This window comes from Maylandia zebra, linkage group LG18 (genome assembly GCF_041146795.1).
Source record: "Maylandia zebra isolate NMK-2024a linkage group LG18, Mzebra_GT3a, whole genome shotgun sequence".
NCBI classification, from domain to species: domain Eukaryota; kingdom Metazoa; phylum Chordata; class Actinopteri; order Cichliformes; family Cichlidae; genus Maylandia; species Maylandia zebra.
Window position 1 is genome coordinate 6,483,924 of NC_135184.1, and position 12,567 is coordinate 6,496,490.

General features: G+C 36.6%; 1 long non-coding RNA gene across 3 annotated transcripts in view; it reads left to right on the forward strand.

Moving 5' to 3' along the window:
• The window catches only part of LOC101486930 (uncharacterized), a 217,470-nt gene that overhangs the window by 15,325 nt on the left and 189,578 nt on the right, over nucleotides 1-12,567 (forward strand). The window lies entirely within an intron of this gene.

Sequence of the window (12,567 nt, forward strand, 5' to 3'; positions counted from 1 at the left end):
CTGGAGTAAGGAAGATGCCTCTTTTTGAAGTGTAGCATCTGAGCATATAAACTATATAAGCACTTGAATTGAATGCTTAACTCAAAAAAGGTAAAAGTGCAAAAATTATAGGTAGCCCATTATAGGCGTAGCATGTAAAAGATAGATGAATAAAAGGATAATAATTTATTCAAAAAAAACTATTAGGGAATATCAAAGAGATGAATAGGGATTTGAGCCTGCAGGACCCACTAATGGAAAATAATGACATTGCAATATGATCCCATCATAACTCAAAATAGAGGTCTCATGTGCTCCAGTGTTTGCAAATCATGAAAACATGAACTTCAGATTGGATTTTAGAAACTTTTTCCATTATCTTCTTTTCATGTAGAAACTTAGCAGCTTCTTAAAAGAACTCCATTTAAGTTTTCTGTAATGTTGTCATTTAAATCAATGTGTTGAATCTCTCTGGTGTTAGACAATCAAGCTTTCAGTATGTTAGGCACTATCTGCTGAGTCATGAGTGTGAATATATCAATACACATGTAGGTTATCTATTAGACTTGCTATGAGTTTGGTAATGTATTTTGTTATATGTTGAACTGTGCCATATTACACTGTAATTAACCTGTGAAAAGCTTAAAAGCTGCTGGTATGACATATGATACACACGGAAAGTGGGATGCTATTTATACACAAAGCTATCTAATCAAGCTCCGATTTTATTTGAGATTCAGAAAAAAAAATTGTTGGTGTATGTACAAATTACTGCAACAATTCAGACCATACGTTGTCTTAGTAAGGTGAAAACATGTTGTTATGACCCGCTGTATCTGCCAACAACGTGTTCAGTACCTCAACAGTATACAGTGACTCATCACTTTTATTTTCTAACACAACAAGCGTTGTTATAAATTAATGTGCAAATGTTCTTTGTCAAAACTGAACACAAAAAGAATGTGGAAAACTAAATATTTACAAAATTATTATCTTACTGTTATCCTTTTCAAAGGTACACAATGTATCATCTAAAATTTAATAATATAGTTAGCATTACTAGCTTTTGTATGAAACAAATTCATGAAATAAACTCAAACACAGATTACAGCTTAGTCTAAGCCTCCATGACATCACTAAGTAGTTTGTGGACTGTCATTTTAGTCTCGAGTTTAGCGTTAGGGTCATCACCATCATAGTATTATGTAACTGGAAGTATTCGTATTTGAAGGCACGCTAAGATAGCAGCTAAAGCTAGCAAACTTGTTTAGCTAGGTGCAGTGCACAGAATCAGATACCTGGTAATTAATGCTAAGTAACATTCAAATAAAATACTATAATAAGAGACTAGATTAATGAGGTAATACCTATCCTACAAGGTAGGGACCTAATTGCCACACCTTTAATAATGTAGAACTTTAAGCCTTAAAACATGTGTGAGTTATCAAAGGCTACAGGAAGATTAGCTTGAGACATTGAAAATACTTCTTTCTACCCGCCTGTAAACAAGTTCATTTCTGATGTAATGGTGAGCATTTTATCATTGGCATCTATGGGAAATTACTCACTTTTGGCACCAACCTCGAGTGGCTATAAAAGAAGCTGCAAACGTTGTTTCCTTTTTCAGTTTATCATCATCCTAATATTTTTTTAACGAAGATAAGCTGATGTAAATTGTGGATGCAGCATTATTGCTACATTCACTTGACTGTTTTGTTAAGCCAATTCCAGCAGTCACTGTGACTAAATAAGCCTCTAAATTTTCACCAAAGAAATCTAACTGTGAGAAAAATTATTAAGTAAGCAAGTGAGTGAATCATGCAGTAACAAGTTCCATCCTTTCAGTGGAGAGAACAGATGGTTGTGGTAATGTTGAATTACTGCAGAGCAGAGGGACATAGACACTGACCTCAATAGATACTAACACCTGTAACCATGGTAACTGTTCACAAAGCTGGTGACATCAGAAGCAGTTTTTAAACAAGGAATTAAAATGTCACTCAAACTCGAATTGATTTGAAAAACAAAAATAATAAAATAAACCTTTTCAACAGAAAACTGTAATTTAGCCTAAATGGCCACCAGGTGCTAAAATGAATGCAGCTGTTAACTATCTGTTAGGTTCATTTAACATCATCCATGTGCAGAGTAAATCACATACATGTACCTGTTAATCAGCTCCTTTTCATTCAACTCTCTTTACCTGAGGTCACTAGAGACACCATGGAAAGAATGTACAGCATGGAATATGGTAAACTAGGAAGCGAGTGCAGTAAAGTACTGGTATTCTGGAGAGCTGGCCATTGTTAACTCTGATAATAAAAATCTCATAACACAACTGTGTCAAACCACCAAGGGCAGTGAAACTTACAAAGCAGTTGTTATCTGTGTTTTGACCAACCTTTTATGTGTGTTTTAGGTATCTGTTATGTATTGTGCATATGTAACTTTGGACAACCGAAGTAGCTTTTTCAGCTTTCCAACATTGGTGTTACTGATTATTTTACAATCATTTAAAAAAAGCAGAACAAAAATTTCATTTGTGACACATGCATTAACGTACTGTATCCATGCCAAGCTGGCTGCTGTGTTATAATAAGTATCAATGAACTACAGTATATCCTCTCCACTATAGTGTCTTATCATAGTTTATGCATCTTTATATCATGGTAAAGAAGTATAAAAAATGTAATCAGCACAGTCAAGTTCTTTGTCTCCATTATCGCCTATATCGGCACACTCTGTAATGCATCCCTGCTAAATTATTTTCAATATCTACTATTACTAGTTATCTGTTGATTTCTGTTTGCAGGACAAGTCATAATGATTTGAGTTGCTATTATTTTGCAATTATTAACTTTTTAAAAACGAGCCTAACTTTACAGACTGGAGGTTGGCTTGTAATTGGATTTTTAGAGTGATGTTCTTGTATGTGATTGTGTGCGTTGGCGAATTAGGAGTTGTGACAGTTCACATCTGTCTCTCTACCTCTATCTCTTTTTCACACACTCTCAAACACACACACACACACACACGTCCTCTGTTTCTATATGTGTCCATGAGCACAGGGTCTATACTGTGTGTGTTCATGCAAGTTTAATATGTGTATATGTGTGTACACAGGCAAGAGATTTTTTATTTTTTTTTGTATATCCAGGGCACATTGTCTGGACAGGGAAAATGAGAATGGATGGGATTGTAATTACTGAATGGAGATATCCACACAGTGTGAAATTAGAAAAGGCTGGGCGAAAACCTCCCACGGGCACAGCCAGTAAAGAGAGAGAAGTTGTCATGGTGATAGGTGAATTCAAACAGGGCTTTGCAAACCTTCGGGGAAAGAGGTGCGAGTGCATACGAGCGAGTTGTTCCTTTGTATGTGTGTGTTGGGTTGCGGTGGTTATTTGGGGTGTGTTTATGGATTCCTTTTGTGAACAAGGAGAAAAAAAGTTGCTGCGACCTTGATGAAGACATGCAAAATGTGATGTTTTCAATTTTTCTACATTCGGACTCACAGTAAGCTTTACCTGAACTGAGCGTGCAGTGTGTTACTTACACAGTTTAGGATTTGAACTGGGATGCAGGGCACATATTATGCTTACTTATCAAAAACTCACCTTTTAGAGGTTTAAAAGCTGAGCGACTGACTTTACCCTGAATTAGTAAAACTATGGATGCGCTTCCCTTTGTTGCCTTCCTTTTTTAATGTGCTGAAAAACTGAATTCTAGTGGTTGTTAAGCGGAATAAGCACGTAGATATGCTGTAAATGAATTCATTGTTTTGCTCAAAGACATTCACGGTTACTTTAAGGACACAACAGCACCCTGCTGCCAAACAGGGTGCAACAGCTCTGTCTTCAAGGACACAGTCTGTTGCCAAAACACTGTGTACACTCTTTAAAAAAAGAAACTGTATTTTCAGTACAGTGCCGTATCCTTAAAACTATGACATGTTTGCATCTATTTTGCTGCAGTGAAAGCTGGCAAAGAATAGCTTCCACTTCTTGAGCTTCTCCCAGAATTCTAGGCAGTAGTTTGGCTTTAGAGACAAAACAAAGCATTTAAACAACCATTAAATTCGTATTTTTGTTTATTTAAAAAGCAAGTTGAGTACTGCCTTCTACAAAAGTGGAACCTATAACCTTGTTGAAGATGTTTTATTAATTTTGTTTGTAGTCAAACATTTCATAGCTGTTCTGCGTTGCTGGCAGGCATTAAACATGAATGAATACCATTGCTGTGGATTCAGTTTGTTTCTAAAGAATCATATTCCATAAAGCATTGCACATTGTTCACTGTGTAAATGTGTATCTTATATTGTTCAAACATATTTGTTTTTATGCATTTTACCACTGCTATTTACTGAATACTACTCTTGAAATTAGTCTGGGGAAAAAATTATGTCATCATTGACCATACGGAAGGGCTGGAAGTAATTACAATGAGGATTTTAATTTAATTCATAGTCTAGGACTCTCTCTGGGACAATTTTAGATATCTCTTAATTAAAAACTGGGCAACATTTTATAATATGATACAATGTGATATTTTAAACACTGACATTTACCAGTTTCCATTAATTATTTATTCCTTTTTTAAAATCCTTTTGTGATCATGTAATTGATAAACTTCCAAGCAGATTACTGTGACAAATACTTGTTTCAATTTTAATATAGATTGCGCAGATGAATATCACACTACCAAACAAATTAGGGGCTCACTTTTTACAAAACAGCTGAAAAACATTTGTCTTCTCTTCATTTTCAGATAAAAGGTGGTAACCAAAAAATAGGAAATTCTCAAATAACAGCATGCGTTGTTGTATATTTGGGTAAATGAATGCAATAAGGTAAATAACTTAAAAGAGAGGAGCAATTAGTCTCTTTTTTTTATATATATATATCCTGAAAAGGTTGAAATAAAAAAAAACAGAACAATTAAATCACACAACATCCCTCTTCACCTCTCAAAAATAGCTCTCATTCACAGATTCATTGATGCAGCTGCTAATCACGCTTTCACGTTGCATTGTTTCACAGAAGAATCCCAATACTTACTTTGTTTTTTGCGTCTTTAGGTCAGGTGAAAGGATTTTAAAACAACACAGGAGCAGATAAATAAACACCAAGTGCTTGTTCTATATTAACATTATGTAATATATTCAGAAATAAAAATGACAGGCTGATGATAGAAGCATTAAAGGTTCGGTTCACTAACAAGCTAGCATTGTGGGTATGTGGCCATGGTGGTATGTTGGAGAAGATACCAGTGTGGGATGCGCTGAAAGCACTGAAACCAAGCCATCTATTTCACATGCCACGACTGTATTACGTAACCAGAAGCAGGAGACAGGGAGGAGTAGATTCCTTTGTCATAGTTCAAAGTGCACAGTGAAAAGATAATGGCCTCCTTTTATCAGTAGGCCATAGTAATGAGCTTGTTCATCACTTACGGGAGGAGAGCGTAGGGGAAGGGAAGGATGGGTGGGAGGTCAGAGGGTTGGCGGGTGGTTGCATGGAGTGGGGGCTGAGGAATGCCCATCCATCAGGCGCCATACCCAGAGTCTGGCTAGAGACCCAGCCCCCTCAAACCTCCAGACCTGTTCATCACCGTCTGTACAAGTGAAGAGAAAACTACCACATTATATATGGAGGAACAAAAGTGCCATAATGGTATTGCTTTCAACAAATATGTAGTCTGTTCTCTTTTTTTAAATAAAAAAACAGCCCCAAATATAATAAATTCACGAAATTGTCACATGGGATCTATTCAGTAGAGTTTTAAAACACTCAACTTAAAAAAACCTTCTAGACTAATGTTTTTTAAGTGGACATGCCTGTATTACATATTTTAGAGACTGCTCTGAGGGCACTCTTCACCTTTGCAATGTAGAAAATTGAGTTTCCTAAAGTAGAATTTTAATACAAACCACTCTTTCTGCCTAAGTTAACCAAACAATGAATAAAACAAAAGCAAACAGAGAATGAAAATGAAACTTAAGTTTACATGTAGCATGAAAAAAGCCTTGAAAACATTTGTCTTGAGTTCCACATGGAACAAGTTTTTGTCAGGCTGTTTTCACTTTCATAAGGAATTTTGTAGTGTTTTTAAAAAACATAAAAGCTTATGTTGATAAGCATTGATTTTTTTTCATTGATTCATTCATTGTTTGATATATTTGTCCTGGCCGTCTTCCACCCATCCATCCATCCATTTGCTTATCTAATTCAGGGTCGTGGGGTGGTTTGGCGCCTATCCCAGCTGTCATAGGATGGAAGGCAGGGTAAAGCCCAATGACAGCTAGGATACGGATATAGCAAGTGGTGGTAAGAAGGTTATGGTTTTGAGTCCGCTACCCAACCATGGTAGTAAGTTACTAGCCGTAAGTGTGAATCTTATCTGTCATCATCACAGGCTATGTATCTGTAGTAACATACAAACTACTTTGTGTACTATTGTTGTCATTGTACCTGACAGTCAGTTTCCTAGTCCTCCAGTCTTCCAACTCTAATTTCCCAAAGCAGAGTAATATGGTGAAGATATTAGATTGATTTGTTTTCATATATATCAGTAAAGACAAATTTTGTAAGCAGATTTTGAGCAGGAATCTTGCAGACATCTACATCTACTTGTCACAACATCAGTTTCAGTGCAGCAAACCTGTTTGCTGGGTATTCAGAGCTTAAGGACACTCCCAATGGATTTCGTCACTTGAAGGACAGTCCAGACTATCCAGTCCTGTTTAAACCTGATCATAAGATCAAACAGGTTTACTGCCATGCAGGAGATTTGTGTTAAATACTGAATGTATATATATATTGCTTCATTTAGTTGTCCTGACTTGCTTGTGTATGTCTTTTGCTTTTTCTGCACATCATGTTCACTGATGTGCCCTTAGGAGTTACTGATGTCATATTCTAATGAAAGCATCCAGCACAAATAATCACAATCAGTTCAGCCTTCCAAAAGACTCTCTAATTAGCAACATGATTTAATCAAAGTATCAGCCAAAAAGAGTATTTACTACATAATGTTTTTTTAAAGAGTGAATAGTTTCAGCAATGAACACAACAAAATAACCGAACAAACCTTGTATGTTGATTTTTGCTTAAGTCTATTAATGTAACTCTTATTAAATCAATGGATTTCCATTAAAATTTCTTGCAAGTGTCATACAAAATAAGAAAGACTTGGTCTCAGCTCATTGTGTCTGATTATTACAACCAGATGAAAGGTTTCCAGGTGGCAAAGACTTGACAGACTACCATCCCAATGTGGGGTCGCTGACCTCCACTTTCCTTCTGGTTCAAGAAGCAACCCCCCTCAGCCCCACAGGACATACAGCTTGTAGCTTAGAAGAGGGGGAGGAATATGCATGGATGTGTATGTATACATATGTGCATGAGGTGAAGCCTTGCTCTAGGGAAGAGCTTGTTCTCCTGGTTGACCTTGAATATTCTCATTCATTTCACTGATAGCTGTGAATATGAATGCATCCTTGACTGCACTTTGCTAAGGTTGAAACTAACCGCAACTAACCTGCCTGATCTAACCTGATACAGGTTCTGTAAGGTGCATAAATTTGGTGTTAAATAAATATTTATCAGATCCTTAAAATTCCCAGTAGGTATTGAGAGTGAACACAAGAAGCATCTGAGTGCACAGTTAATGACTCTAAATCTAAAAGGAGTATATGTGCTCATTTAGAGAAATCTGGCCTTGAATTACTAAAGTCTGCTTTGCAAATCGTCTCACTAATAAATGTAATTTGTATGTCTCTTTATTCTTTGCATTCACTGTATTTTGTTATGGTTTATTGCTGAGAACCAAAGCAAGTGTAGCGCAGAGTTTGAAGTATTTTACATTAAGATTTCAGGTAACATTAAATGACATTTGATGGCTGTTAGTTCAGTTCAGTTCAATTTTATTTATATATACTATTGAATATTTATATATTCAATATCGCACTCAATAACGCTCTGCTCCAGCATTCTGCCATCAAAAGAACACTGTTTACTTGTTGCCTGTATAAAAGAAACCACATGCCCTCTAATGTTAACATTCATCCATTTTATATTTCAGTTTAACAGCCATGTATGATTGATGTAGCAGTCCATTTTAGCACACTGTAAATCCTACCAGTTATCCTCCTTACCCCACAGTGAAAAGCATGTCCACCAGTGACAGTCTAAGCTGAATATTATTCAAGTGTCGACATTAGAGTCAAGCACCTTTAAAGTGCTTGACTCAAACCTTACATTTGTTTTAACATTGGTTGAGTCCTCGAGTACAGCTCCAAAAATGGCTGCTGTGAAGTGTAGTGTTTAAATAAATGCATGCATCACTGTAATCATTTTGAATTTGAGGCCCAGGCAAGTGACATTATTATTATTAATAACAAGCAGTAATGTGGAAATGAGATAATAATGATTAGAAGATTGAGATTTATTGACATGTGGTTTTGGTATCTAGTTTGAGCAAATGAACTGTTATGATAATTGTGTATTAAAAACATCTTTAAAAGAAATCACATTTCTTTGCATAACCAGGAAAAAAATTATTAGATACAGCTGTAGGCTAAATTCTACCTAGAGTCATGTATTGAAAGATTTAAGGTTATCCTCTCACACTGGTGCTGGTTTTAACTAACTGCTAAGCCTGTCCCTGAGCCTGGTTCTGCCAGAAGATTTACTCCCGTTAAAAGACATTTTTTCCATCCCACTGTTGCCAAAGCGCTTGTTCATTGAGTGTTATCTAACTGTTAGGGTTTGGGGCTCTTTATGTTTTCTCTGTATTATTATTGTACAATATAAAGTGCCTTAATGTCAACATTTTGATAACCCTCAGGGTCAAGCATGACTTTGGATCAGTGGTTGGCATATTATACTGAGAAAACTGCAAGCAGCAGTACCAGTGACCAAGACACTGGCCAATTCCCAATAGGCACTTTTGCAATAGACTAACCGAGGTACCAGAGCTAAATTACTGCAGGACTAGATACCAGAGTGACACGTTGTTGTGGTTAGTCTGGAAATTCAGGTTAGTGGGAAACTGGGGTCAGGTCGTTTGCCATACACAACTGTGGATTCTTTTAGGCTAATTCTAATGTTATTGGGGGTTGTTTGTAGTAAAATAGGTAACCATGTGGTTGCCATATGGAAGAATAACATTTACCATAAATAACCACATAGTTTTGGATGATTATTCACATTTTATAGTATGGAGTTACGCGGGGGGGGGGGGGGGGGGGGGAGTTGGGCTCATTATTAAAATCCTAGTGCTTAGTTGTCGCTTACTCCGAATGCCAGTGGCAGAACAGCTGCTGTGTTGAAGTGTAGAGGTGCTTAAAAACCACCAAATTCACTCTCTCAGATTTTTATTGCTTGTTTTTTTTTTTTCTTTACTTGGATAATGTTTCTGTGGTTCCGGAGGCCTGGTGTAAAACTGAACAGTTAAAGCTGTCATGTCATGGACAAGTTTAAGGGTTATTAATTCAGTTCAATGAATATTTTGCACAGAGACCTGTGGATTTACTGCAGGTCTTATCTTCTGTCATTTTCCCACTATTGACAGTGTGTTGCTTGTTCCGGCTCACTTATGCTTTCATATTCAGTTAGAGTTCTTCTCATTCAAAAATTCTTATGTCCTCTTATCTCGTCAATCGTTTTCTGACTACCGTCCATGGGCCAATCAATCTAAATATCCTTCAGGCATATTTTTGCTCACTCAACCACTCCCCCATCACCACATAGATCTTTAGATTGTTCTGGGAAACTTACCACCAGTGTCTACATTCCAGACAATATTATCCTTTATCTTCATTTTCAGCCTGTGTCTAGCTGTGACCTCACCCATGAGTCTGATTGTTACAAGCTCAACCCTGGGATTCAGTTTAAAGTTACTGAATAATGTTGAAAAAAACTGCCCATTATCACAGCTCTGGTGCAAATATCCTTAACAAGTAAATGGAAAGGGCTGGTTACCTTCCATTTTACATTTCCATACATTTTTCTCAAGTATACACAAGTTCCCCTGCAGGGAAAATTATGCACTTTCTCCACTAAATTGACCAGCCCAACATACCATGCTTGTCTTTAATAGCACACACAGCGGGAAGTCTGATATATCTGGAGAAAGAAAATAAGGCCAATCTGAGTCTGTCGCAGTTATGCATATTTAATTAATTCAATTTTTTTTCATCTCGACCACAAAAACAATTCCATCAGTCTTGGAAACGGCAAACTATTGAAATTTGGCCTTGTGGCCTTGACGTTGTATCTATTAATATCAGGATTAAAAAAATAATCATTCTTTATTTAATCTTCACAGTTTTGTTTCATTTGAATAAAAAAACTTATTTTATGGTGTTATACAGCTTTTGTTGTGGTGATTTGAACTGGAATACCAATAAATATATCTTTAAAATGAAAGGAAGAAATAATAAAACAACCTCTTGAGAGTCCTTCAATTATTTAGGGGCTTTGGGGCATGGAGCATGGCAGGCTCGGTGGAGCAGTGTTAAAGCTGAGGCACTTTGTGCTTGCAATCGGAGATGAAGAGGCTATTTGTCTGTGTAGTGTGCAAAGCTCTTATCAGGGATTTGTTTGTGGCACAACTTAATTTGCATAAATTTCTTGGAGTGTAAGATGAAAACTCTGCGCTGTTGGCTGGAGCAGGAGGAACAGATTGCCCTCACAATGCACATTCCTTCAAACAACTCAAATCGTTGTTCTAATGTGGAACTTAGATTAAGCTTTTCATCTCAATGGTCTGACCATTAAATATTTCTCCTTTTCTCCAAATTTTCACATGCAACAAGTATCCTGGTTGCTTATCTATCAAGTATTGAATCGTGAAGACTATTTGAAGTTTATTACAATTCCTATTTGTTACAGCTTATGACTAACAGCGTTTATGCCCTATGTTAACATTGTACTCAGGGATTGCTGAGATCTGAGAACATGATGACATGTAAGTGAGTCCTATACCCTCACTGAGCACAAAATGTTTATTTGACATTCCTACATTTAAATCAGTAACAAAAAACTAGCGATCTGGGATGTGTAACATTTTATTAAAACTATCTCTTTAATTTGTATTTATTTATTTATTTATTTATTTTTTACAAATTACAGCAAAATCATGTCAAGTATTACCAGTAAAATGTATGCAAACATAACTTTCCTTATTTTGGTCAGAGATATCAAGCTGGCCTATTAATGAAGTCGAGGTCCCAGTCTAGTTGGCCTTTGTGTGCTACTTGTTTGAAGTATTCTTTATACATACATCATTGCCCTGCTAAACTTGCAATTAAAAGATGTGCCTGCTGATATTCTGTGTGTTACGGATATGTGAATCTAAAGCCTGGCATATCTGCTTGTGTGATGTGAAAATTATTCCAGGGCCTTAATGCTCCATCAATTCCCAAAATAAAACAAGGACTGAAGGAAAGTTGGGAGTAAAATCTAGTGAAGAGTTTACGTATAATGCCAATGATGCCTGCAACCTACAGAGAGATCTTTGGGCTAACGTAAGCACAGCATCACATGCAAAGTTTAAGAGTGACAGGTAAATGGTTTTTAATAAAAGGTGCACATTGAATGGTTGTGGTAAAGCAAGAAAACTGCAGCTACTACCTGAATGAAAATGTTGCTGTATGGGTATAATTATTTTCTACCAAAAGAATTATGATCCTATATTGAAATATTCGTGGGCCATTCATCTTGTCTGAAGCACTGAAATATTGGTGTCCGGGACACTGTGAGCCAAAAGCCATGCACTGTGAAGTTTTAAAAGCTTTTGCAAAGGTGTGTGTGTGTGTGTGTGTGTGTGTGTGTGTGTGTGACACACACACACACACACACACACACACACACACACACACACACACACACACACACACACACACATATATTATATTATATATATATATATATGTTATTAGGCTGTAGAGCATTACAGTGGCTGTTTTTGGATTCAGATCTATTCAAAAAAAGATCTGAATCCAAAAGATTCAGATCAAAAAAACACAGGACACAGTACTGTGGCATGCTGAAAAGATGAGCACATAGACGATTGGATGTGGAAAAAGTATAGTCAGAGAGTTGATAATACAACAAGCAGATTGTTCTCCAAAGCTATTTAAAGCACATGAATGAGCCCTGGGTGACTGGTTCCTTCATTTCCATGAACACATACACATATTAGTGTGTATGTGTTCATGGAAAGGCTGTAGGCACCTTCCCACATATATCCGCACTGCTACCCTAAAGGCTCACTGACCACTAGTGTTTATTTTTCTGTCTCTGAAAATGGTCCCAAACAGATTTACCTGTGCAATGTTTGCTAAAAACTACCCAGTTAGGGATGAAACAAACACCATGCAATGTTTTTGCTTAGGTTTGACAACCACTGGAATAAGAATTCAAATTTTAATGTAAAAAGTTTTTAAAAAGCGCTTATCCTGGTTATAGTCACGGAAACCCTGCCAGTGTGACCCTGGTGCGATAGTTCACCTGGATATTCACTGCTGAATATCCAGTAAACGCTTTCTTTCTGATAATGATAATAATAATAATGGAAGACAAA